We start from the raw sequence: 26,555 nt of genomic DNA on the forward strand, positions 1-26,555 counted from the left end.
CCTGTGGCAGTCAGAGTGACAGACAGAAAGTAGAGTGATGGTCTCCCAGGACTGGTGAGGAGCAGGGGAGTCAGTGTTAGGTAGGGAAGGTGAGTACACTCTGGAGCAGAATCTGGTGGTGGTACAACACTCAGGGTTTGATGCCGACAACTACACATTTAAAAGTGGTTACACAGAGCATTTTGTGATATGTATATCCTAGCACACTATTAAAAAAGCAGCAGTGACCCATTGGTGGGGTGCTGGTTGGGGACATTAGGGATAGGACAGAAGAGAAAGCCAGTACCCTGTGACCTGTGGAAAAACATTCATGACAGATATGAGCCACAATAAGTGGCCTTCCTAGCATCTTTCTCTGTAGCTTCCCTAACTGCTTAATACCTCTGGTTGTCATGTCTAACCCTCCTGTTAGACCTGACAAGAAGACTTGAATACCCATCATGTACTGACCACTTTCATGTTTTACCAATATCCAGGGAGTGTTGGCTAACTCTAGAAGGCAACTGTGAAGTGGCAGCCTGCAGGAGGTAAGGTTTCAGGCCCCTAGCATCCCATGTAGTTGCACTTAAGCTCCCAACAACAGGAGGAGAGCAGCAAAGATCAATGTAGGGCAGCAACCTTCCCAGGCATCACACTGCCAATGAATGGCCCAGGGCTTCCCTGGAGCTGGAAGGGGCACACAGAACAGAGACCAGTGTAAAGCACAGGCTTCAAGCTTGGGAACTGACTGGTAGCATCTTTGGCTGTGGTTGTTTGCACAGGGATCTGATTAAAAGGAAATAAACCAGAAACCCGTGAAGTTTTTGAGGTCATTACATTGGGGGAAAAAGTCTTCCACTACCTAGAAACATGCCCATGCCAGCTTCCAGGACCAGAAAACCCATCTCTCAGCTAGGAAGCTACCTGACCACTGGAGACCACACTGCACCTGGCTGAGTGGCCAGTGTATCCCCAGAGGTGCAAGGGTGCTGGATGGAACAGGAAAGACTTGGGGATAGCTGTGTCCAGGCCATGTGGGAAGGTTGTCCAGGATGCCTGTGGCCACAGGGACAGACACACTCCTTTCCACTTTTTTTTGTCTAATTTTCCTTAAAGAACGTCTGTAACAGTGTTCCACTTCATGCTTTGAACATGGCTTTGCTGCTCTAAAATAGACCTGGTTTTTTGTCCTCCCTGATCTCCCTAATCTCTCCTAATCTCTGGGAAAACAGTATTCCCCTGAATCGCCTCATTAAAAACCCTCTGTTCCCCCTTTATAGGGGAATCACAGCCTCTGGGACAGAGTCCCTTGTGTTTTTCCTTTGCTAGCAAAGCAAACTTCTTTTCCTTTTTCTAAAACAACAACAACAAAACCCCTCTAAGTTCCATGCCACTTAAGCACACTCTGTGAAAGTTTTCCCACTGCCTTTGAACTAGATGAGGCCAAGAGACATAGTTTAGGGCAATGAAATATGAGCAGGTGTGTGTGTGTGTGTGTGTGTGTGTGTGTGTGTGTGTGTGTGTGTGTGTGTGTTGGGGCTATGTTTTAATTTTTTTGTTCTGGGAACTGAACTCAGGGGACCTCAACCACTAAACCTCATCCCCAGCCCTATTTTGTATTTTATTTAGTGACAGGGTGTCACTGAGTTTCTCAGTGCTTTGCTGTTGCTGAGCCTGGTTTTACATTTGCAATTCTTCTGCCTCAGCCTCTCAAGCTACTGGGATTACAGGCATGTGCTACCAGCCTGGGATGTGTTCTTAAAGGTATTGTGTGCAGGGACTGAGGTGAGACTCAATGGCAGAGTGCCAGCCTAGCATGCATGAAGCCCTGCCATCCATCCCTGGCACTGCTCCCTAGGCTGTGACAGCAGGGATAGACTTTGAAGACAAGTAGCTGAAAGGTGGTTGTTGAAGAGTACAGAAGGTCAAGTGAGAAGCACTGTGGGTACCAGTCACCTGGGAGCTGTGAGCAAGCCCTGGCCTGTATAGACCATCTGGCACAAGGCCTCTGATATTCTAGTCAAGTCTGGATACAGTGGCATCTGGTATCTATGCCAATCTCTGTCTGGTGTGCCTGCCTGCATTTCAAAGGCTGCATACCTGTCTACAGTGGCCTTTCTGGGATACCCTGACAGTGGGCACTTTGAAGGCCAATGGCCTTCTACCCACGGGATGTGCTTATGTGATAGTAACCCTAGCCCAAGGTCAGAGGGTGAAATAGATGGGAATGGTGTTGTGCTGAGTGGCTATTTTTGCTGGACAGCATTGCCACAGAGATGGTGGCTTTCTCTGAGGGAACTAGTAGCATTGTTATGAGCTTTATCTGGTGTTCAGGCCAGAGGATCAGTAGTTTTCTGTTCCTGTAGTCCCACGTACAGTATGTATTTTGAAGTCCCTAGCTTCAATGGCACTCTTCTGCATCACTGTCATCCTAGGGTGGTGGGACTTTGCCTCTGAGGGCAAGGCTTCTGGCCTGTTCTAGGTCATCCTGGAGGTGGGTGGAGCCCACTCCTCCAGCCCTTGAAAAGCATCCATAAGCAAGTTCCCTGCAGAAGTCCCATTGCGTACAGTCATTACTATCTCTAAGTGACATGCCCTGACTCAACAATCATGGAGAGCAAACTAAAAAACTGAGCTTATCCATGCTATGGCTGGCCAATGAGCCACATTCCCCTGTGTGACTGGATGAAAGCCCAGACTGACCTGCAGGTGAAGGTAAAGTGGGCTCCTGGACTCTGCATCCCAGTGCTTACCTTGTCCAGTGAGAAGATGTACTTGGTCACCAGCTGGCACAGCTCAAGAATCTGGCTCTTTGTCCCCAGGAACACATGCTCCACAAAGAGTACAATGGAGAAAACCCGATTCCACTGGGTTCTGTCAAAAGAGGGTGTCAGGAACCTAGCTTTGACAGAGGAGTCTGAGACAGAAGGAGGGGATAAAGAGGGCATGTGCAAGGAAGCATGGGAATATGAGGTGAAAGAAGGAGTTATCCACCAGCTCTGCCCTTGGCACTCCTGCAGCTCTCCATGCAGGTAAGACTCAGGGTCTCACTTTTCTACATCAGCATGCACTGCCACTGTGCCCACTCTGCCACTGTGCCCACTCTCACAATCCTGAACACAGTGAATTCCTCTTGACTCTCATAGCCCAGCACATGTTGGAACCCTCCCCAACCCTGAAGGCTGAGTGCCCCTCCGCTTACCCTGCCTGCCCTTGTCAGTTCTAATGGTTCTCTGCCACCACAGGGGTTCTCAAGGTGCAGCTTTATAACTTGCCTGCCTTTCTGTGGCCCTGGGGCACCATGGCCTCCCTGCATGTGGTTTTCCTCTTTCTCCCACATCTAATGAGATGCCTGGCACTTAAAAAGGTTCATCAAGGGGAGATTGAGTGCACAAAGAGCCCCTCCCAAGGCAGGAACACCTGCTTACCTGCTGCCAGGTGTGCCATGACCTGGAGTCCACTGATAAGCAGAAGCTGAGCATGCCAGGGGGATCAGGCTCTGGGTCTCATTTGGCCTCTGCAGTGACAGCTCTGGCTGTGCTCATGCTGTCTTGCAAGTACCCATCTGAGCATACAAGCTCCAGCGGTATAGATAGCTTCTTAACCAACTGCAGCCAGGCCTGAGGACTTGGCTTCAGGGTGTCTCTTGTCAGCATTTCAGCACAGCCATTGCAGCCAACACATCTAGTGTCTGGGAAAAGGAGAGTGATCACATGACCCCATAGGTTCTCTGCCCTTCCACCCACCCTCTGCATTGGCTATGGTTCCTTTAGGCCAGAGGTCCTGGCAGAGGCATTGTGTCCTTATATTCCAGGCTTGTAACCTGTTCTTTGGGGTCTTGAGATACAGGAAGCACTAGCCAGTTGTTTCCAATACTTCTGGGTTATGCTGGCTCCCATCCCCCTGAAATGTCTCTCCTCTGGTTGCAGGCCTGGGCTTCCTGAGGGGCTGTACCATTTCACTGCCAGCCATGTTATGCTTTTGTATAGCTTCAGTGAGGCTCTGCAGAAACTGTGAGTGAATGGTCAAGATTCTGGAGAAGTTGTGCAGCTGGTCTTGAAATGCTGATAGGCCAGGTGCACCCACGGCAAGTAGAGCCCATCTTGGGCCTCCCTGAGGCTACTCGCAGCTCAGACACAGGACCACAGGGCCATCTGCAGAAACTGGGGTTTTCAAGAGTATTCAGTATGTATTTTTGAATCATAAATAGATATTTTCCTGTGGGAATTCAAAACTATTCAAAAACCATACACGCAAAAAAATTACAAATTAGATTTCATATCTCCTTACTGCTTTTCAGTAGAGCCTCTAGACATTTTTCTAGCCATTCCTTTCCTCAGAATCATTCTCAAATCAGGATCCCAGTGTTTTTGATTATTTCCACTCAAGATTAGATTATGAACATTCCTTTATCACTCATTATCTGTGAAAATATTGTTTTCAATGTTTGCAAACAACCATTTTAAAATAGTCATAATTTGTCCCTTCTTCATTTATTTGGACACTTAAATTTTTTCTAATTCTTTGTTATCAGAAACAAAGCTGGTTTTGCCAGATGAGCATCTGAAGACTGTTTACATTCTCTTCAAAAGAAACTCAACAATTTAGAGGGTGCTACAAGGAACATGTAGAGCTTCTCTAGATAGTAGAAATGTCCTATTCAAGGAGGCCTTGGGGAGTAAAGAGAATTGGCTCTGTGTTCTAAGCAGCTTGGAGGATGTTCTCAGTCTAGCATCTTTTGTGGCCTTATTCTGTTCCCCACAGCAGCACTACCTCTGTGTTCCCATGTTTGTCCCCAGTCCATACTGTGCAATTTCCACATTTGACCTGGACCTTGGATACCTACTTTCAGCTCCTCCTAGGTGGACACTTTCATGGTCAAGAGCAGGAATTCCCTCAAGTAGCACTGAACCAGCTCATGCTGCTGATCTCCAGGGAGATCAGCTGGGCAAGAAACATGCCCAGGGGAATTTGCTGGAAGATTAGCACTAACTTCTCTGACCATCCTGCAGGGAGGATGCCAGAGTGGCTTGAGACCTGTGAAGCCTCAGCTGAAAGAAGCTCACTTCTTTGGAAGGAGTCACAGGCTAGTGCAGCACCCTAGCGTGACTCAGAGACAAAGACAAAATTTCATTGGCTGCCTTATGGGAATAGATAATGGTGGATGTATAGAATAGGGGACACAGAAAGAAAGACAGGATCAACATTCAATTTAGGTCACAAAAGCCACACTAGCCCAACCGAAAAAAAACTTCTAAGTTAGCCTGAGTTTTGTGCTATACTATATATATATGGGTTCCCGGGGAATCAGAACTGAGTGGGCTGCTCTTTAGGGCTGGGGTCATAGACTATGCCAACCAGAGAGATTTACCTACCAGCAGATGGGGAGTTTGTTCCTAGCTGTGTATTCTGCTGGACAACCAGGGCCAGGCAGGGCACAGCCCCAGGTGAAGAAACACCCTCTCAGCAGAAGGCAGACTGCTTAACTTTGCTTTAGAACAAATGGCAAAATGCAGACCCAGGAAAGCAAGATTACTTTGAACATATTGGTTCTCTAAATAAATGTTGAAAAGATGATTTCACATATATGTGAAAGATGACTTCCAAAACACAACACTGCCTATAGCTTTTCTGGAATGACTATATCTAAACTGCACCCTAGCATATGATAGCAGAGCACACACTGTCTAGCTGTGTGACTCATGAGGGACCAATGACTCAGTGTGGAAGAAGGAGACATGCTCCTTTCATTGCTAGTATTTGCTGATAAAGCTTAAAGGGGATGTTTTCTGGGTGTGAGCCTCAGGATGGAGATGGTCAACAATAGCAATCTCTCTCCCTGCTGGAATATGCTCCAGTTCTCCAGCGTGCTGGCCAGTGTGACACCAGAAATCACCTCATAGGCTCCCTTCATGGTGTAACTTAAAGGATTCTGACCTACTGGAGATTATCACTCCTTCAGCAGAAATTTCAAAATAAAAGCAGGACATGATTTGAACTTATTCACAGCAAAGTGTGAAAACCAAAAGCCCAGAATTTACCAGCTGTTAACTGCTGTCTGGCCACTGATGGACAGGCAGTATCTTTGTGGGTAAAGGCTGCTTCACCAGGGCTGCATTGGGCCCATCTTGAGCTGGGCTCACCTTTTGGATCTGTGATGTACTGGGCCTGGACCCAGAGCTCTTCCACAAAGTCCCTGATTTTCCAGCTGAAGGGGACACTGAAGCACCCTTGGGAGGCTCATATGGTTCTGCACCAAGATGGAAGTCATCTCACTCTTGGATCTGCAGTGCGGTGAGGTAAACTGAGAATCAGTTCCTGATTTGATGCTCCGAACACCAGAGGACATGTGCTTAGAAGGCTCTGTGGGCCAGGAGTGGCTCTGCAGTAGGGTGATTGCCTAATATGTGTGAGGTCCTGGGTTCCATCCCCTGAACCACATCAGTGTTTATAGAAGCAAAATTCACAATAGCCAAACTGTGGAAGCAACTTATATACCCTTCAATAGATGAATGAATAAAGAAACTGTGGTACATATACACAATGAAATATAACTCAGCATTAAAAGAGAGTAAAATTATGGTATTTGTAGATGGATGGAGTTGGAGAATATTATGCTAAGTGAAGTAAGCTCATCAGAAAAAAAATGCTAAAAGTTCTCTCTGATAAGTGGATGCTAATCTATAATGAAGGGGCATAGGATGAGTGGAGGAACTTTGGATTGGGCAAAAGAGAAGAACGAGAGGGCAGGGGGCTAGGGAGTAGGAAAGATGGTGGAATGACATGTACTTCATTACCCTAGATAAATGTATAATTGCATGAATGGTGTGACCCTACTTTGTGGTCAACCAGAGAAGTGGAAAAATTGTGATCCATGTGTACAATGAATAGAAGAACATTCTGTTGTCTTATATAACTGATTAGAAGAAAGAAAAAAATGAATGAAGACAGGTGCTTAGGCTGCACAGTCAGCTGCTGTCTGCCTTCCTGGCTAGGGCTCCTGCGTATAAGAACTGGAGGGCCCAAAATCTTACACAGAACCAAGTCTCCAATGCTTGCATCTGCCCTTATTGGCCTATGTTCCAGAATTGAAGTCCTCGAAATCTGCACAGGAAGCCTGGGAGGCCCCCACAGAACTGGGAACAGCATCAGGAAATATGAGAATGCTTAAGAATATGTTCTCTCTAAAGGGCAGTGTTCCCACTGCACATGGAGTCCAACCTGGCTTTCTGAACTATACCAGGTGCCCTGAGAGAAGGAAATGAGGATAAAGGAGACAGAACAAAGACCTTCCAGGATGCCACATCCTCTAAGTTATAGAAGAAGGTGGCTCAAACATTTTTTGGAAAGTAGAGTCTATGTTCTCAAGTTCAGGAGATCTACTAAGGGTGCAATGTGGATTTTCATTCACCTTATGTTATTCATCACAAGTGGAATATTTAGCAACTTGGTATCACTGAAAATAAATATCAATAGGTCCTGGGCCCAGGCTGGTGAATGTGGTCTGATCAGAAGTTCAAAGTTGCCATCTGTATCAATGAGAGAGATCATGCTGGCCAGCAGAGAGGTGACAGTACCTTGGACCTGCTTCCAAATGGTGTGCCTGAAGCAGGGGTGGGACAAGGAACAAAGAAAAAAAAATGGATGAAGACAAGGACAGAAGGGGACAGAAGACAGTGGCTTAGCACAATAGCTAGTTCCCTAAGATCTCGACACCTGCTTCCTCTGCATCACAGAGCCTTCCAGCTTATAAGCCAGGGCTATAAATTGAAGTTTCCATAACTTTTATGTACAAGAGACTCACAAATGCACTTGTCTTAAGATCAGTTAGCAGGACTGGATGGAACTTAATTCTACATCTAGTAACAGTAACTAGCCTTGAAAAGGTGAAGAAATATTCACTGTTTTGTTTATAAATGTTTTTTTTTTCAGAACAAGCCATCTAACTTCTATGAGCAAATCAAATAATGACCAACTTCACTAAAATAAATAAATAAATAAATAAATATTGCAAGAAAAAAAATCCAGCTGTAGATACAATGTAATGAAGATGAAGAGACCAAAGTAAATCAGATCTAGATAAACTTAAATAAGAAATCATGTTTATTTATGGGGCTGTGGTTTTGGCTCAGTGGTAGAGCACTTGCCTAGCATGTGCAAGGCACTAGGTTCCATCCTTGGCACCACATAAAAATGAATAAGTAAAATGAAGGTATAAAAAGTATTGTATCTACTAAAAAAATTAACATGTTTATTTGGAGTTCAGCTTTTGTTGTTGGTTTTTCTGGTAGTAACCCTGAGATCTTTAGACTGACAGTGGTTAACTGGTTGAATTACCTACATCTCACTTTCATGTTAAAATAATATATGTTTATATAATAACAACATTCTACAATTTCTTGTAGCAAAGGACAAGAATTACTAAGTAATTTTTTTTTTAGTTTTATTGATTTTTATTTTTTAAAAATACACGACGGGGGGGCTGGGGATGTGGCTCAAGTGGTAGCGTGCTTGCCTGGCATGCGTGTGGCCTTGGTTCAATTTTCAGCACCACATACAAACAAAGATGTTGTGTCCGCCAAAAACAAAAATAATAAATATTAAAAAATTCTTTCTCTCTTTCTGTCTTTAAAAAAAAAACACGATGATGGAATGCATTACAATTCTTATTACACATACAGAGTACAATTTTTTATATTGTTGTATACAGAGTATGTTCATGCCAATTCATGCCTTTATACATGTACTTTTTTGCATTATAATTCTTATTATATACCACATATATATCACATTTTTCATATCTCTATTTATATACAAAGTATGTTGACACTCAATTCAAGTCTTCATACATGTACTTTGGATAATGATGTCCATCACATTCCACCACCCTTGCTAATCTCCTGCCCCCTCCTTTTTCCTGCCACCCCTCTTCCCTATCTAGAATTGATCTAATCCTCTCATGCTCCCCTTCCCTACCTGACTATGAGTCAGCCTCCTTATATCAGGGAAAACATTCAGCATTTTTTTTGGGGGATTGGCTAACCTAAGTAATTGTGTTGGGACGAAAAGTGAAGTGTATATACTTTTTAAAAAGTATATAGTAAATAGGATTCTAGAGAGAATTTAAAAACATCTAATGAGAAAGCAAACATCCACTTAGACAAGGACATCACTTGACTTAAGACCTCAAACTAGAACATTCAAAGAGGATGGGAGTAGAGAGGTGAAAAGGGGCCTGGGACAGGAGCAGCTGAAAGCCTTGGAAAGTGCTCAAGAATAATGCAGTCACTTCAGAGGGCCTCCAAGAGACTGAATTTGAAACAAATTGAGAATCAAAAAGAACATCAAAGTCAACAGGCTACTTAATGCAGTGGGGGAAAAAAAAAAACCAACCAGAGGATTCCTGATGTAAAGAATTCCAAGGAGGCCAGCTATCTAGCCCCAAGGGTATGTGATGTTAATTTCCAGCAAAACAGTACTAGTGAAGTGTCACCGACATCTTGTGACAGACCAGAAGGATCCTGAGGTTCTGCCAGCCTCAGAAACAGGAAAGCAGCTGGTCCAGTTGCTCCTGAACTTTGTTGGTGACCATGGGGAAGAAGCCAGTCCCATGTGCTGTGGAGGTAATGGGATAGTGAAAAGGAAGGCCAGCAAGCCCAGAAAGGCCAGAAAACCAGTAGCAAAGGAGAATCAGGAACATGGCTTGGACTTGTGCTAGGAAATGGGACCATCCAGAGAAACAAAAGCATGTTCAACTTCTCTTCTAGTCTAGCAAACTTCCTTCAGAAGGTGTAATTAAAAAAGAATTCAAGGAGCACTGGAGAGATAACTTGAAACAGAAAAGCTATTGCAACAAGGAAGCCAGCACCCATAGTCCCTGGTATCCCAGGACTCTGCCATCACCCATATTTCTGCTGTGGATGACACAGGGCAGCAGGCCTTCAGCCATGGATTCAGGAGAAGGGCAGATTTAGAGGGACCATGGATGACCTCAAGGGCCTGAAATCAACCTGTCAACAGGCAATCTCAGACCCTGCATCTGATACCCTAAGTCACCCTCCTGTCCCCATAGCACAGACTCTTCTAAGGTTGTCTCAAGTCTAAAGAAAAGGGTCATGATTTTGTAGAAAAATGATCACAGATAATAAATGACACTCCTGCATCCTATTTTTGTACTTGCTGTTACTTCAAACAGTAGGCCTGGGAAGATAATCTGTCACTTTCCTGCATATCACCATCTCAATTTTAATAACCTTGAATGGCAACCCTGGTTGTGGTTTATGACATGCTGGCAAACATCCTACAAGAACAATTTTTTAAAAGTTTTCTATTATAAAAAAGTTAAGCACACAAAAGCAGAGAAAAAAAATACCAACATTCTTCATGACCACCATTCAGTTGGCTAACCCCTGTGACCAACATCCAGATGACAAATAAACACCCCAGGACCACCAACCACATGGCCAACAACCACACATGACCACCATTCAGGTCTGTTTTGGGCTCTTGGAGCTAAAACATGGCTCTGCCCTCCTCAGAGGTGGAGAAAGAAACACCTGGTGTGCTCCTTCCTCTGGGACGGTATAGTAGGTCCCTACAGTGCTTGTAGTACCTGAAGGTGCTGGCCTCCTGGAGTGCATCCTGTTTCAAAGCCTCTCACCCAACCCACTCCTTCACACTGCAGAGCTGGTTCTCTTCTTGCTTCTTTAGAAGGATGGAAAGGCCATAAGATATCCACAAGAATGAGGCTGTGAAAAGACAGAAGGGACATAATTTGGTCCACCTGTGGGCACCAATTTTGATGCTCTGCTGTGCTGCTTGACCTGTTCCCCCAAGAGGGAAGTCACAGGTCTGTGGCCAGGCCAACTCTTGGGAAGAATTTAAGAGATGTCCTTAGATTCCCACTATGCCAGCTGCATCTGCCAAGCCAAGCCACAGAAACCCAGAAGGGCAGCTTGCCACACTCAGCCACCTGATTCCCACTGCTCAGGAAAGGCCTGCTGGAGTAGGATGAGAAGCACGGACATGACTCATACCACTGCACACTCTGCTCCCATTCAAAAGGCTGAGGAGGATGGTGACTCTTCTCATGTTGCATGTGCAGCTCTCTTCATCCCTGAGCATCCCCACAGCACTTTGCACACAACTCCAAAACAGTCTGGTGGTGTCCATGACTTGTGCCTGCCAAGGGAGACAGCACGTTATCTTCTGCTTCCATGACTAGGGTGGGTAAAAGCTACATTACACATAGGAGAAGATGGCCTCGTGTCCTCATGCACAAAGCAACAGTGGCCAGCTTCCATGGTGAAGCTGACCTACTGACCTCCCCTGGCTGGTCCCTGTGTGCTGCCCAACCCCCAGATGACCACTGGAAGGATGGTGGCTGACAACAGGGATTTGGCCAGTGTTCAAGGGAAGAGGCAGAACTAATTAGGAGCCTTCATAAAGAAGGGAATTCCAGATCTTGTTCTGGTAAACTTCCAGCATAAAGAGAAGGCAGGGCTCAACCTGACCCTGTCACAGCTTCCTGGGCTCCTCCAGCTCAGCCACATGCAGCCAATGAGAGAGTAGAGACCAGAACTCACATCACTGCCCTTCAGGACCATGGCCTCATGATCCATCTCCTAGGGACCTCTTCCAATTCTACTTCAGCTATCTCCCCTAACTTGCTGGTCTCTGCCTTCATTGCCTCCTCCTGGTTGTCTTTGTCTTCCAGCAAAGGAAACACTTGAAGAAGAAATGGGTGAGTGGCACCAGGTCTGTGCTTAATCTGGACCTCACCAGGGTTTCCAGTCCCAAGCTTTAGTGGCTGCTCCAGTCAAGAGGATATCTGTCATCCAGATCAGCACAAAATCCACTGGTTAGGTGCCCCTACAGCCGGGCTGAGGGATGGCACATGACCCATAGCACACTAGCTAATACACTGAATGCTGCTCCCTGGTTTTCCCATGGCCCTGGTGATTTTGCCTGTGACCCAGGCAGTTCAGTGCCATATCTTGAGTTCTTGTTGAGGGCAGGTGCAGAGACACAAAGGTGACTCAAGTGTGGTAGCCCTGACTCTAGCCCCATAGGAGGCTGCCTAACTCGGCACCTTCCACCTGCCTCTATGTCCGTACTTTCTCAGACTGCCACCTCATAACTCATGCTCAGGGCTGTCTCCTGGCATGAAAAGCTGGATGATGGTGACACTCTGCAGCTTAGTCACATCAGAGGACATGACTTTGGGCTTCCAGAGGTCATTAATGTTCACAGATTGCCACAGCCCTGTGAAGAACAAAGCTATTGGGCTGGGGATGTGGCTCAAGTAGTAGCGCGCTGTTCGATCCTCAGCACCACATACTAACAAAGATGTTGTGTCCGCCGAAAACTGAAAAATAAAAATATTAAAATTCTCTCTCTCTCTCTCTCTCCTCTCTCTATTTGTCTTTAAAAAAAAAAAGAACAAAGCTATCAAGTATTCTCAAGTCTTTTCTGCTTTGTTCTTGTCACTCATAAGCAGGAACACACCTTTGTCCAGATGTTTAATCACACTACTGTCAGATGGATGATCAGTACCTAAAAGTCTATATCCCTGAATACACCAAAACTCATCAGACCTACTCTATCACATCAGCATGCTCACCATCAATGTGGGTGTTAAGGCTGACTAACTGGCGAGCAAAGGCTACATGGATCCTGACTAAAAATGCTGCAAGATGCTAACAGGTTGAATTTCCATCTGTGAAATTATAAACTTATTTCCCTCTTTGCAGAATAACAATTTTATTACATAATCCAGCTGGTGACCATTCTACAGAAAGAGTTGGACTGATTTGAAGATAGCATTTCCCTGAGGAACAGGCACAAAATGTCAGCACTAGAGCTGATGGGTAAGGGGAAGATCTCTGAGTCATTTGTACAATGAATAGTGGGAGCCTGAGCACATTCTGTGCACTCCTGAGGGAGGCCAGGCTATGCTGGACACAGAAGCAAATCCCAGGCTGTGAATGGTGAGCCCTGAGACAGCTGGGGTTGGTGGCTGACCTAGACATAGGCAGCAGGGAGCCTATGGTCACTCATCTTTTGGCCCTACCTCCATGGAATTTCACATGGGATGCTCCACTCCTTATTCAGGAGAGTTTTGTGATAAAATAGACAAAGAAACAGTCCTGAGTTCCTTGTATTTTGTTGATTTCATTGATAGCAGAATACCTATTGATAAAACAAAAATCAAAGCAAAGCAAGCAACTGATAAAAAGACAAGGCATGAAATGGCTGTCCACATAATGCCATGGGCCACCACATTTCTTGTGAGAGGAGGAGGACGGCTTCCTGTTGGCAGGCTCACTTTCTACCTCTCACTACTTACCAGAATCCCTACTATAGTGACACCTCCTCTTCCACTAAAAATCTTAATTAAGCTTCTCCAGAAATCCTTACCACATTGATCCTAAGCTATCAGCAAAAGAATCTGTGCAAGAGTTCAATGCAGTTAAGCTTCCTATTTTTTGTTGCTCTATCTTACAATAATTAAAATTGGCCTGAAGCAGATCAACACTAAGCACCCCTTTACTAGTTTTTCACAACATTTATGGGCTATCTAGTTTTGTAGATTCTCCAGTCCAAAACATACTTAATAGTTTGTAAAGGTTTTTGAGCAGAAAATGTTTTTTTTACAAATGCAGAGTGTGATAAGGAAGACAGAGTTACAAGGTCTCTGTCCTTAGATCAGCAAGATTCACAGGGATATTTACATTTCAAAGATAAGAGGAGATGTTGCTAATTGGGTTCCAAGGAAGCAGCCCCAGTAGTCAATTTGCCCAGAACTGTGAAAAAAAAACCTGTTGTCATGGGAATTTATGTAGGTTGTGAACCTCTGAGTTCCTCGCCTTATACACAGGATATAATGTTTTAAAACTTTCTGAACTTGGAGTTCAGGGGGAATTGATTGATTACAGTGAAAGCTTTCCCCTGTGAACCTGATTCCAATCACAAATAAATAAACCCATTTCCTGTTTTCCTTTTCAGTGATTTGCTTCATCTGTCCCTGTACTACCCTGTACTTATCAAGGGCCCTGCTGGAGGGTGGGGCTTGCTGGCCTCCCCATCTTAAGACAGGGTGGTGTGGTACAGTATTCCTTGCACACCCAGTGATCGAAGATCACCTCCTAGTGCTTTAAAGGGGCAGATATCACTTTTACATTACATGAGGTAACAGAACATAGCTAATTCTGAAAGTATCAGATTTATGCACACCACAAAATTTCCAATAAATATTAATTTATTTATATAGTCTTACTGCCCTTAAACCTATAAGTTATTTTCTTTCTATGCAGTGCTGGGAAAATCAAACCCAGGGCCTCAGACATGCTAGGTAATGCTCTACCACCAGGCTACACTCCAGACTGAACTTTCATTCTAATTGTGCAATTCAAAGTCAAAATTACCAAAAAAATTGACTTCAAACACAAGCTATAATGCATTCTTCTACATACTAAAAATATTCCATTATTGACACTTCTTGCATTTCATAACTTCTGCGCCATTACTGGCCTTTTCCTTCATCTTTTCCTCTCTGGTTTCTCTAGCCTATGTCAGGAGCTCGGAGGGAGAGTAATTCTCATTTTCACACTGTTTTCAGGAAAGAAATTCTTCAGATGTCCTGTATCTTTGGCTTCCTGTGTTTTTCTGAGAAAACTACTGAGAACATACTTAGCTGATGCAGTGAGCTAAGTGCTATGAGCACCATCACCCAAATCCATCTTTGGACAATGAGGATTTTACATCTGACTGTCTTCATTAAGCTGCTTCTGAAAGGAAAAGGGAATCACCCAAGTGAGTCCTCTGTTCTAAAACATGGGCAGTCACAGCTAAGGAGGCTAAGGTAGAAGAGCTGCAAGTTCCAGGCTAGTCTTAGCAACTCAGTAAGACCCTGTCTCAAAATTAATAATAATAAAAATTAGGGCTAGGGATGTGGCTCAGTGGTAGAGCAGCTTGTGTTAAATCCCCACAAATGAAACAAAATGTGGATAACAACATTTCACAAAGTGAAAGGAAACAAAGGCCATGTGGAACCCAGGATACAGTAGGGTCTACTTCCACAAGATGAGGAGGTAATCCACTGGAGAAGGAAAAGAACATGCAATGCTCAGGAGACAGATGGGATATGGCTATGGAGAAGGCCATTTACAACTGGTGCCAGAGGGGCATACCTGGTGGTTGTGCAATGACCCTCTCAGAATGCTCAGAGTTCCTTACAAGTGGTTACCATGCCCCAGGATGTGACACCATTCACCCAAGTTGGAGGCTGAGGGTGATGGACAGGCAGGGCACCTCACTGGACTTTTTTGAGGAATGAGTACTCAGTGTTGAACTGCTGCAGTGACTGGTTCACAGGCTTTGGGGCCAAGCCCTTCACCTCTGCTACTGCAGTCATGGCTTGTTAGCAGTCTGGAGAAGGTGGTGACCTGCAACATAGTTGCACAAGCAAGGGCACAGAGCACTAATTAGTACTCAGGGCTAGTGGGCACTCAGAGAGAAAGAAGCCTGACCCAGAACAGCCTTTACATAGAGTGGCTTAGGTAAGCAGAACCTCCAGGGTCAACAGATGGCAGAGAGAAGACTTGCCCTGATTTGAAGATGCCTCAGACTCTTTCTGAGATGCCAATATTTCTGTTCCTGCTTTGGTTTCTACCTGAGAGGCTGCTGATCCTTTAAGACTCAGCACAAATGCCATTTCTCCTCATAATATATTTTTATGCTATTAGATAGTTAGCCACTGTAAACTCTCCCTCCCCTCAGGAGTTCTCCATTCTATGCTATCCCACAATGCAAACCCAGACATTACAGACATGTAGGATATGTAGGATCTCAGCTCTCCAGAAATAATAATCTTCTCCTTTTCATTCTCCTCCTCCTCCTCCTCCTCCTCCTCCTCCTCCTCCTCCTCCTCCTTCTTCTTCTTCTTCTTTGTACCAGCTGAGGTACAAAATATTTCCAAAATAAGCCCTTCCTCAGTGATGGTACAATGAGACCACAGAGAGAAAGAAATAAATACTGATCACTGACATCCAACCCTCCAACTGATCTACTAACTGCAAACCCCGGACCCTCCATTAAAAACATTCTGGAAATAATTAGGTTACCTCTCATTATAACCTATATTAGTACAAGCTTTCTCTTTGGCTGGTGGCTCATTTTCCACCAGAAGAGTGGATCCATCAGAGGCATCACCCGGTTCCTGCATGAAGCTTTATTCTAGAATAAAAAGCTGATCTGATCTGTGAAGTTTGCAACCAGCAAGGTTCTTTTGTGCAAAAACCACCTATGATTAGTGCCCCTACCTAGCTGCACAGCTTTCACTATGACACTAAGGGCACCTGCTTGGGAGGCATCCTCTTTCATTACTCTTACGTCGTCCAAGGATGAGAAGCAGGCCAATTCACTTACACCTGGGGCACACTAGCACAATGGGGAAGTGAACATTGTGCTCAGTGCTGCTCTCTGAACAGAGCTCTCTTCACAAAAAGGCAGGAGAAGCCTAACTGAACTTATCTTCCTTGTGCCTAACATAGAGGGGACACACCCATTTCCCAGACTGCACACTGGCTTGAACAGAGTTGAGACCTCCTGGATCTAGGGATCAGGACTCTTGTGTAAAAGAGGAGAAAGGCTGTGGAATCAGACACCTCTGTGAAGATGGCATGGTGCTCCAAGTCTGCATTGCAAAGTTGGGCCTGGATGACATCTGCAAAGAAGTGATGCTGCTGCTTTAACCAGTATTCCTGAAACAGCACCTGTGCGACAAATGAGCCCAGCACAGAGGTGCTCAGCTGCAACACAGCATCTAGTGTGGCATAGTCGAGAAGAATAAGTTTGGCTTCCTCAGACACCCTGTGGTACAGCTCCTCTGTCAGGTCTCCAGGGCCCTGCCTCTCCACAGCCTGCAGGACCTCAGAGGCACAGGCATCAGAGTGGTAGCCAATAAAGACATTATCAAGGATGTACTTGTGTCCAGCCAGGAACTTATGGGCCTTCATGTCAGCGAACTCCTCTGCCCACTGTGTGAGCTCCTGCACAATGCTCTTTTGCCACCCCTGCAGCACCAAACTGATGTCCAGGTAGTGCTTCTCCAGCCAGTTAATGAGGGGCATGGGGAACTGCTTGTATACCATACTTTTCTTCTCGATGACAATCAGACAGAAATCTGGGTGGACCCAACACTTGACACGATGGATGCTGAGCTCAAGGTCTACATACTTCTGGCCCAAGGTAGACATAGTATTGGTTGAGCACATTGTAAGGCTCTCATAGAGGTGATGCAGGTTCAGCAGTGCTACCATGTTGCCAGTTTCCATGTAGACATTTACCTGGTTGATGTTTCTGCAGATCTGAGAGTACTCATGGTCCTGGGGAAAATTGGAACCAAAGATGATCTCAGGCTGCTGGTCTTCACTGAAGAATGACTGCTGCAGGATATGCAGAGTCATGTAGTTTTTGGTTAGTATGAGCAAATAGCAGGATTCAGCTTCTTCCAGCTCCCCTATTGATACCTCTTCATACACCTGCAACTGTTTTCCTTGATGATCTCCAGGGTGCTGACTTCTCCTATGCACCTGGCCTCAGGTAAACTGGCCATGAAGATGTCCAAATGGGGATGCCATCTTTGCCACTGAAATTCTGAAGGACTGCTGACACAATATTCTACAATGAAGGTGTATTATTAGATGCTCTGGCCCTGGTGAAGACCAACTTGATAAGGCTATAATAGTCGTGAAGCCCGATGAATTTCTTGTTCTATCTGTGACACACCATTTCATAGGCTTTGGTGAAGAGGGAAAAATACCCTTTGACAATGTCCTGCACCAGGCTGTCTGAACATCAGATCCTTCTGGCACTTTATATGAGCTCCTTTTTACTGGGGCTTCCATGGGACACAAAGATGCCCCTGTTCATCTTGGCAGGGTCAAGAGCCCAGTTGGAAATACCTATTAAGCTGACTTTTTTGTGGTGGGTGGGATCATCTTCAATGCACCTGTCTTACAGTAGAAGGTTCAGAGTCTTCAGGGGCATTTTAGGAAAATCTTCTGCCCAGACAACCTTATCCAATACCACCACAGAAACATACTGCTGTAGGTCCTTCCCCTGCTGGAAGCAAGTGAACTGCTTGAAGGTGTTTATGATGCTCTGTGGGGTGCAGTAGGGGTTACACTGGAATGACACCAGATGGACCTGCTTCAGGCTGCAGAAGAGAGGGAAGTGTGTAGCCTGGCCCTGATGGCATCTGCCACGATGGTTTTGGCAAGAGATTTGGAGCTGCCAGGCTTTCCCACCAGGAAAAGGGGTATCTTCAGCTCAATGCAGATGATCATCATGAAGACATTTCTCTTTCAGAGCCAAGTTCCTGGCTATAGTTTTCCTCAGAGACACCCCACTTAGGAAAAGATCCTATGCATTCATGATCTCATCAGGATGACCCTGCTGTTGTCATATGGTTCTGGAAAATACCTGAAAATGGCTCTGCAGTAGGACTCATTCTCCTTTAGGGAGGCATGGTAACAGACCCCCAATGGCCAGCACCAGGGACCAGAGGACAGGGTCTCTCTTGAAGTTATTTTTCCTGACACTGTTGTCACAGAGTAAGGTGTTCAGCTTCACCAAGGCATCGCACTGCAGTCATGAAATCATGTGAACACCTTCTCACAGCACTTCACATCCTGGAGGCTGACAAAACTGCACTCACTTGCAGTGTTTCTTATGAACCTCTGAGAGGCAGAGAGCCCTTCCGTGATCACATGAGTCTCATCCTTGCTGGTTCTGATATGGTCCACCAATCTCTGCACAATCTGCTGGATGTAGAGCTTTACAGCAGTGTCACCCAGCTGCCTTAAGTCCCACACCAGAGGAACCAGGCTCTTGGGGCCAGGGCATGGCACAATACCCCAGCTGCCTGAGGGGAATGGAGCCCAGCCTGTCTGCTGTCTCCTCTGCCTTGACCCTGTAGCCCAAACCAGCTGACTCCAAATGGCAGATGGTCTTCTGAAGTGCCTCCTGTAAGGGTTGCAGGCAGCTATGATGTGCAAGCCTGAGTCCTCTTCTAGGGGCTGGCTATACATGGTCTGTTATTCACACAAGACTTCCTTAATACAGCTTATGACTTCTGTTGTGTTGGCTCATCAAAGAACAAGATGGTGTCCAACTGGTATAGGTCCTTATTGGATAAGGTAGTTTTCTCAGCCTCTAAGACTTTGGAGTGAATCATGGCTGCAGTTGTTCCTCCATGGACCTTGACCAGTTTCATGGTCTCAACCTGGGCAACAGCATGTAACAGATCACTATGAAATTTACTGAGTCTGGTTTTCCCAAAGCCAGTTTCTCCCATGATGGAACCTGGGATCCCACATGGGAATTTCATCTCAATGGCCAGAATCTTGAGCATGTTGTCTGTTGTGAGCTCATATGTTTCATCAGGGTCAAGGGTCTAAAGAATTCCTAGTGGCCAGCAGAGCCTCAAGAGTTTCTCATATCTGGGCAAGTTTCAATGTCAACATTGAAGGGCACCCCCTGAAGCAATAGCCCTCTGTATAGCTCTTCTGTCATGACATATTTCTTGATTATTTTCCTATTGAGATGCTTGATGGCATCAACTCTGCCATTCTTATTGGGTTGGAGATAGAAGCCTATAAATGTCATGGTCTTGCAGTTACCACTGAAGAACACATATGAGTTAGGCTCTGACTCTCACCTCCTCTGGAGAGTGAAAGGGGAGAGCTCTTCTTCATTGACACTATCCATGGTGACTGTGTGCTTCCCTGGGCTCTGATCAGAGGTTGAGTGTTGGTGTGGTAAAGTCTCTTGCCATGAAAATTATGAAGGTGACCATGAAATTTGAAGTATACCCTTGATTGCAAAATTGAGAGACCTCACAGTCCTTGAGCTGACAGATGAGGAACTGAGCAAAAATCTGGAGCTCTGACCAGGAGGGATTGATGATCCCACAATATATGAGGAGCTGCTAAATGCTCGCTCTTATGGGTTGCCTTCATCAGAGCCTTCTTGGTATTGAAATGTGTCCAGGTTTTGTTTTTGATGGAATCTTTTTAAATATTTATAAGGTCTTTGGAAAGTGGCATTGTGGAACTCTCTCTCATCCATTCCAGGCTATATGAAGCTCCTCTCAAGGGCTCAGCTCCATGGCTATCACTTCCTTGAGAAGTTTGCAAGTGACTTTGGGGAAGATGTTAAGAAAACTGAACTGAGGGGCATGTTGATTCTGCAAAGGAGAGACATAAATAGAAGTTAGAATTTGATTTCCTGGAAGATGCCTGTGTGTGTTAACACCCCATATGGTCTACTGTGCATAGGTTTTTATGAAAACAGTCACTTGAATGCACATGGCTCTTTGCAGTCTCTTGTTCATAGAAGCTGGCATCTGCACATTATGAACTACAGAAGTTCAACTATATGGCAGCTGCATTATAACCCAAGAAGCCATTTCTAATTCTGTGGCTCCATCTTTCTGCCAAGAACGAACATTCATGCAACAATAGAACTACCACCAGCTAATGAATTTTCATGTGTGAAGTATCCCTGCCATCTTCACTGGCAATGAGGAAGACTGGCTATCAACAGAAGACTCTCCCACATTCAGCATGGCTGGGACTCATTCCGGACACACAGAACTGATCTGTTGGAATCAGACAAATCCAAGATTCTACCAATCAACATGAGAGCATTCTCATTCCAGACATCATTAAGATTTAAATCCAAGCATGCATTCCCCTTAGAGTGTACTCACTGCTCCTCTAAAGCAAAAGTGGGAAACAACTAAGATGTATTACCCCAGCCCACAGGCCACAGAATCAAAGGGGTGCCATGGCCACCTGCAAATGCCCTGGGTACATTCCAGCTTTGAAGACCTCTTTGGCAGTACTTAATTTCCTTCTGGAATTTCAATGATACATAAGTGGCATGGATTCTGAAGCCATATTTTCCCACTTATATTTATTAGGTATTGTAAAATGAGGAGTTTGAAAAGAAAGACCCAAGTTTCAGTCTGTACCTAAAGACAGAGAAGCATGGGTTTGAAAATACACAATTGCCAACCATTCCTCCCAACCCCTAGGACCTCTTTTACCCAGGTCCCAGCATAGAAGGAGGGTCTTGAGGGTTGGGAAGACCCTGTCTTCTTCCTTGAGAGAATAGTACTGACCACAGGTAGGCAGAGAAGAGAGAAGTAGGTGGGGCCCTGGAAATTATGCCTTCTGATGTGGTCATTAAGTTGACATATGGGAACTTATCGAACAGTCACATCAAAGTGGAATATTATGGATATGTTCTGATACTGAGCATCCTAGAAAGACAGGAGGGAGCCCAGGATGCAGCCCTCATCCACCTGAGCTTTAGTCAACTGAACAACTTTTTTAAGAGAGAGAGAGAGAGAAAGAGAGAAAGAGAGAGAGAGAGAGAGAGAGAGAGAGAGAGAGAGAGAGAGAGAGAATTTTAATATTTATTTATTTAGTTCTTCGCGGACACAACATCTTTGTTTGTATGTGGTGCTGAGGATCGAACCCAGGCTGCATGCATGCCAGGTGAGCATGCTACCACTTGAGCCACATCCCCAGTCCAACTGAACAATCTTAAAAGGCACTTTTTCACTGTTTACCTTCTTTTTCATTTTTTATGCAATCTCTTCATGTAGAGAGATCTCCCTGTAGTGTTAAAATGAGGACATGAGATCCCAAGCCTATGGACCAAGAGGAACAGAATTCAGAAAGATTAGAAGTTACTTTTTTAGCTAAGAGTAGTGGCAAATGCCTCTAATCCCAGCAGCTTGGTTGGCTGAGGCAGGAGGATCAAAAGTTCAAGGCCAGCCTCAGCAACTTAGTGAGGCCCTAAAAAACTTAGAAAAACCATGTCTCAAAGCAAAATAAAATAGAAAAGGATGGGGATGTGGCTCAGTGATAGGGAACCTCTGGGATAAATTTCCAGTTTAGCAAAAAATAGTTACTTCTCTGTGTAAAAGTCAAAACTGATGCAATGAAACATCAGATTAGAGCACAACTCCATCATGAAGCCACAGTCCTCAACCACTCAGCTTCCTGGCATTCTCTGTGATGAGAGCAGTGGAAGTATAATAAAGTAAAAGCAGAGGTGTGTCCCTTGAGGGGAGGGGAGGGCAGGTTTTGTTCAGACAGTGCAGAGTGATGCTCACAGGATAAAGTAAACAGAATTGAAGTCACCACCTCTCTCCAATGACACATGACAGTGACTGAAGGGAGGGTGCAAATACACTCTTCTCCTGGACTCAGGGCAGCTGCACCTCCTCTGCTTATACCAACATGACTCAGAGGAGGTAAAGGGAGTTTTCACAAGAAAAGAGTGACCTGCAGGGAAGTCCATGCAGGGGAAGAAGCAGGGCTCCCAGAAACTGCAACCTGGGTGAAAAGGGGGCACCTTTTAGGGGAAGCACTGACTGCAAGGAGTCAGACCCACCTGAGACTCACTGTCCCACCTTCAGAGGGGTGTCATCTGAGGTGCCCACTGCTTCAGAGGCAGGGGTCACTGGGAAGCCCTCAGAGACTACCCGCCCACCACAGTGCTCTCATTACCAATCCCACTCTCTCCAATGCCATGATTCCCACACACATCCAGTCTCTGAACACAGGTGCCACTTACAAGTTCTGTGCTGGGACCTGGTAGTTATGTGCCAGGTAGGCCTGGATGGCATGGAGGGGTGCCTGGAGGATGAGGTGCATTTTGTGCTGGCTGAAGGCTGAGGACAGGTAGCAGCACTCCCATGCTGCATCGCAGAGTAGTACCAGCTGGTGATCCTCCCAGTGACACTCTGTGTACAGGCTGTGTAAAAGGGCTTCTGCTTGGCAGGCCACCTCATTGCTAAGCTGATCTGCAAACAGCAGGCTATAGACCTTGTGCCCATTGGAAACTGGGGCCAGGCAGCAGTGCAAGAGTAGGGCCATCTCCTCAAATGTGGTCCCTGAGGTGCAGAGTAGCACCTCATCAGAGGGGGGCAAGTGCTGCCCCCTACCCTTATGTAGATGAGGGTAGCCAACAGCGCCTAAGAGTGGCCACATATGATCAGATTGGGTGGGCCAGCCTGCAGCCCTCAGGGAGAGTCTGCTCCACAGGAAGCCCACCAATCCTAGCCAGGTGAGCCAGACAATGGCCCAGGACCTCCATGCCCAGGCAGTCAGGCAGAAAGAGACTCATGCTCTCCAGCGACTGTTCCGTGATGGCCCTCAGCTTGGTCACCAGGCTAATCTCAGTAGATTACAATGGTGATGATTTTTCTATCACTGTCTTCACATGATGTCTGGTGGCCTCACTGAACCCATTGGTGGCCCTTAAGATGTCAGCTGGGGTGCAGTTGTCTTTGATAAAGGACAGCATCATGAGTGCAGCTTCACTGGGACTCTGCTTCCTGAGCTTGGTGCTCAGGTGGACCAGCTGCTCGGCCATGTAGAAGTTAAGGTAGAAGTGCTCCCTGTTTTTCCTACTCACCAGCTCCTTCCAGTCATCCAGAAAATGCTCCATCTGCCTTAGAGGGCCTCCAGGAGCTGGGTCATGTCTCAACTCTCTGTCAGCTGACTTACCAACTCCAAGTAGAAGTCCATGTGGATGGAGATGCCATTCCTGGGGCAGCAGTAGACCTCGGCAGTCCAGGTCCAGAACAGCATGTTTCCTGCAGAGTACAGGTTCAGGAAGGCTTGCACGAGCTGCTGCACATGGCAGAATAACTGGGGGACACAGGGGAATGAGGTAGATGTCACAATGAGCTACTGATGAAGGACATGCCAATCTAGATGGTAACTTTCAGATTAGAACACAGGTTCTAATTCAAGTGGCTTGGGTTCATTCTTTCAACTGGGTCACATAGAAACATAATCAGCTAAGGACTGGGATCCCATCTTTGGGAAGTGATCAGTGGCAGATAGAAGTTCGACTGTGGGCTGGGCTGTACTCAGTGGTAGAGCACTTGCTTCATATGTGCCAGACTCTGGCTCTATGCCCAGCAGTGGGGGGAAATATCAATTGTGAAATGCAAATAAATTGTAGGAAGGAACATATAACACGAGAGAGAGACTATTACATATACCAACAACCTGTGTTAACATATATTTCAGGGTTTTTTTGTTTGTTTGTTTGTTTGTTTGTTTGTTTGTTTTGTTTTGTTTTGTTTTGTTTTTGTTTGGTACTAAGGATTGAACCCAGACACTCTACTATTGAGCTATGTCCCCAGCCCTTTTTATTTTGAGACAGAATCTCACTAAGTTTCTAAGGCTGGCCTCTAAGTTGCCATCTTCCTGCCTCCCTCATGAGTAGCAGGTGTTACAGGCATCTGCCACCACACCTGGCTTGGTTACTTTAGTTTTGATGAAGAGTGCCCATTAGAATCTTGAGGTGTTTGACTTTGCCAATTTACAGAGTAAATAAAGACATTCTTAAGAACTACCTACTTGGTCACCTCCTGCTAAATGAAACTGATTAACCACCTGTGATGACAGATCCTTCTGATGCTCTTAAGGAGGAGCTTATGCCTCCAGGGCCTGTCCCACCTCAGATGTGGCTCCAGGCAAGGTGCACCCTGCAGACCCATCAGTTCTACTCTCTGGAGCTACTCTGTCTACCAAAGGCCAACCCCTGCCTGTTCCCCTTTGCAGGCAGCAGGGCAGTGAGCATGCCCAGCCTGAGACAATAGGGGCACCTGCTCTCCACTTTCATACTCTTGTGGTCTTTCTTGCCAGACATCAGCATCAGCTTGTTTAAAAGATTCTTCAGCTCTTCCAAAGTGTATGAGCAATCTGGCTCCAGGCCACTGTGACCCCCAGGGAGAATCAGGCAAAGGATGGCATCTGGGGAGATCTGGCAGGCACAACATGCTTAGAGGCCATTTTCTGGTGGCTGAAACCCTGACTCTGCAGCAGACCAGTGCGTGCCACCAACACTGCACCTGGAACCTGAATGCACTGATTTCACAGATGCCTCTGCTGTTGATTGCTGTGGCCAGGGACAGGGATGAGAACTTGATGGATCCATTGCTTTTCTTCACTTTTTCTTCAGTTTTCTTCAGTCACTCCAAGTACCTGGAAGAATCTCTTTGTTGGGCAAAAGCAGAGAATATGGGCCAGGCTTTGAATGACTGTCTTCCTCGCTTGCTGGGCAAACTCCACCCATCCTCCTCCAGGGCTCCAGGTGTAGCTGCTCACCCAGTTTCTGCAGCTATCTCTGGTGCCTCTACCTTGTCCCTCAGGATCCACTCAGTGTGGCTATGTGGTACCCCGTTCTTAGCTGACACTTAGAGTGCATGTAACCTGCACTTATGGATGATTGGGTGAATGGTAACAGGCTGCACTCCCAGATGGGATGCCACCATCCTTCTGAGATCCCAGAACACAGGCCCTCTGAGAAGAAATGCTTGACTGAACAAGAGCCCTAAGTTCCTAATGTCCTGCCATGGTCTCTGAGCATGACCAGAAGAACTTAGGAAAAAGTGCAACAGAATGTGAGCTTCTAGCATAAAAAAAACTGCAAACTGAAAGCTGTCCATCTCCCACCATCCAACCACATGCAGGACCAACCATCCTGAGGTCAGTGCAGGATATCTCTGAACATCTTTGCTAATTGGGCAAGTTATGTGGTGTAAGTTAACTCAGACCCTGGTATAGGCAGTTTACTTAAATTTTTATTTTTTTTCTGATAAAAAATTAATCAATATCAATTGTGAAAAATGTTTAAAAATAACAAAATGAAAGGACAATTACTACTATTTAGATAAAATCACTGCACACAGTCCACATCAATGCTGTTCTCTCCAGCTGAGATGAAGGCCAGATCCACAAATACCTGGAGCTTGGTGATGCCTTGGGCAGAGAGTGGGTAAGCTCAGGACCACTCCATGATGCTGTACAACTCACACCTGGGCACAATCCCTAGTGAGGCCATCAATAAACACTAAGTAAACATCTAGTGCCTGCTCCACTTCCTACTTTAAGTTAGTAGTTAATAGTTGCTCAGTGGTCTCATTTTCAAGATGACACCACTGACCAACATCTAACTTTTACCAAACAATGTCCCAGGCACTGTACTAGGGTTGCATGGACCTTAGTTTCTTTCATCCACAAACATCATCACTTAAACCAAAACATGTTCAGTTGGTTAATCGTATGTTGACTATTATTAAAAAAAAACTCAAATAATTTTCCTGGGGTTAATTGCTAATCAAAGAATGTACATTAAAACAGATTCAGGAGTACAAGGTGGAAACAGCACAACTCTGGATGAGAGTGGGAGCCACTGCAGTCTCAGTGCCATCAGGAGGTGGCCCTCCAGGCCTCTCTGGTGTGTGAGTACTGTCTCTACTCCTCTTTTTTGGCCTTTCTTTTTCACCTCTCTTCCCTTGCTTTATCTAATCTGCACAACACTTAGACTGCTCAGCCCTAGGCTGGGAGAGAAATGTATAATTTCTGCAGGACCAGCTCCTCCAGACACTGGTGGCAGGGCTCACTGATGTCCTGCAGCAACTTCTTGGTCTGGATGAGCTGTGGGCTGATCTGGTCCAGTTTCTCATGGCAGGAGGT

The 26,555-nt window shown here is 45.6% G+C and overlaps 1 pseudogene; it reads right to left on the reverse strand.

Moving 5' to 3' along the window:
• Positions 1 to 600: 600 nt before the first annotated feature.
• LOC101974746 (E3 ubiquitin-protein ligase RNF213-like) overlaps positions 601 to 26,555 on the reverse strand; it is a 102,012-nt pseudogene continuing 76,057 nt past the window's right edge.

This window comes from Ictidomys tridecemlineatus, chromosome 10 (genome assembly GCF_052094955.1).
Source record: "Ictidomys tridecemlineatus isolate mIctTri1 chromosome 10, mIctTri1.hap1, whole genome shotgun sequence".
Classification (NCBI taxonomy): domain Eukaryota; kingdom Metazoa; phylum Chordata; class Mammalia; order Rodentia; family Sciuridae; genus Ictidomys; species Ictidomys tridecemlineatus.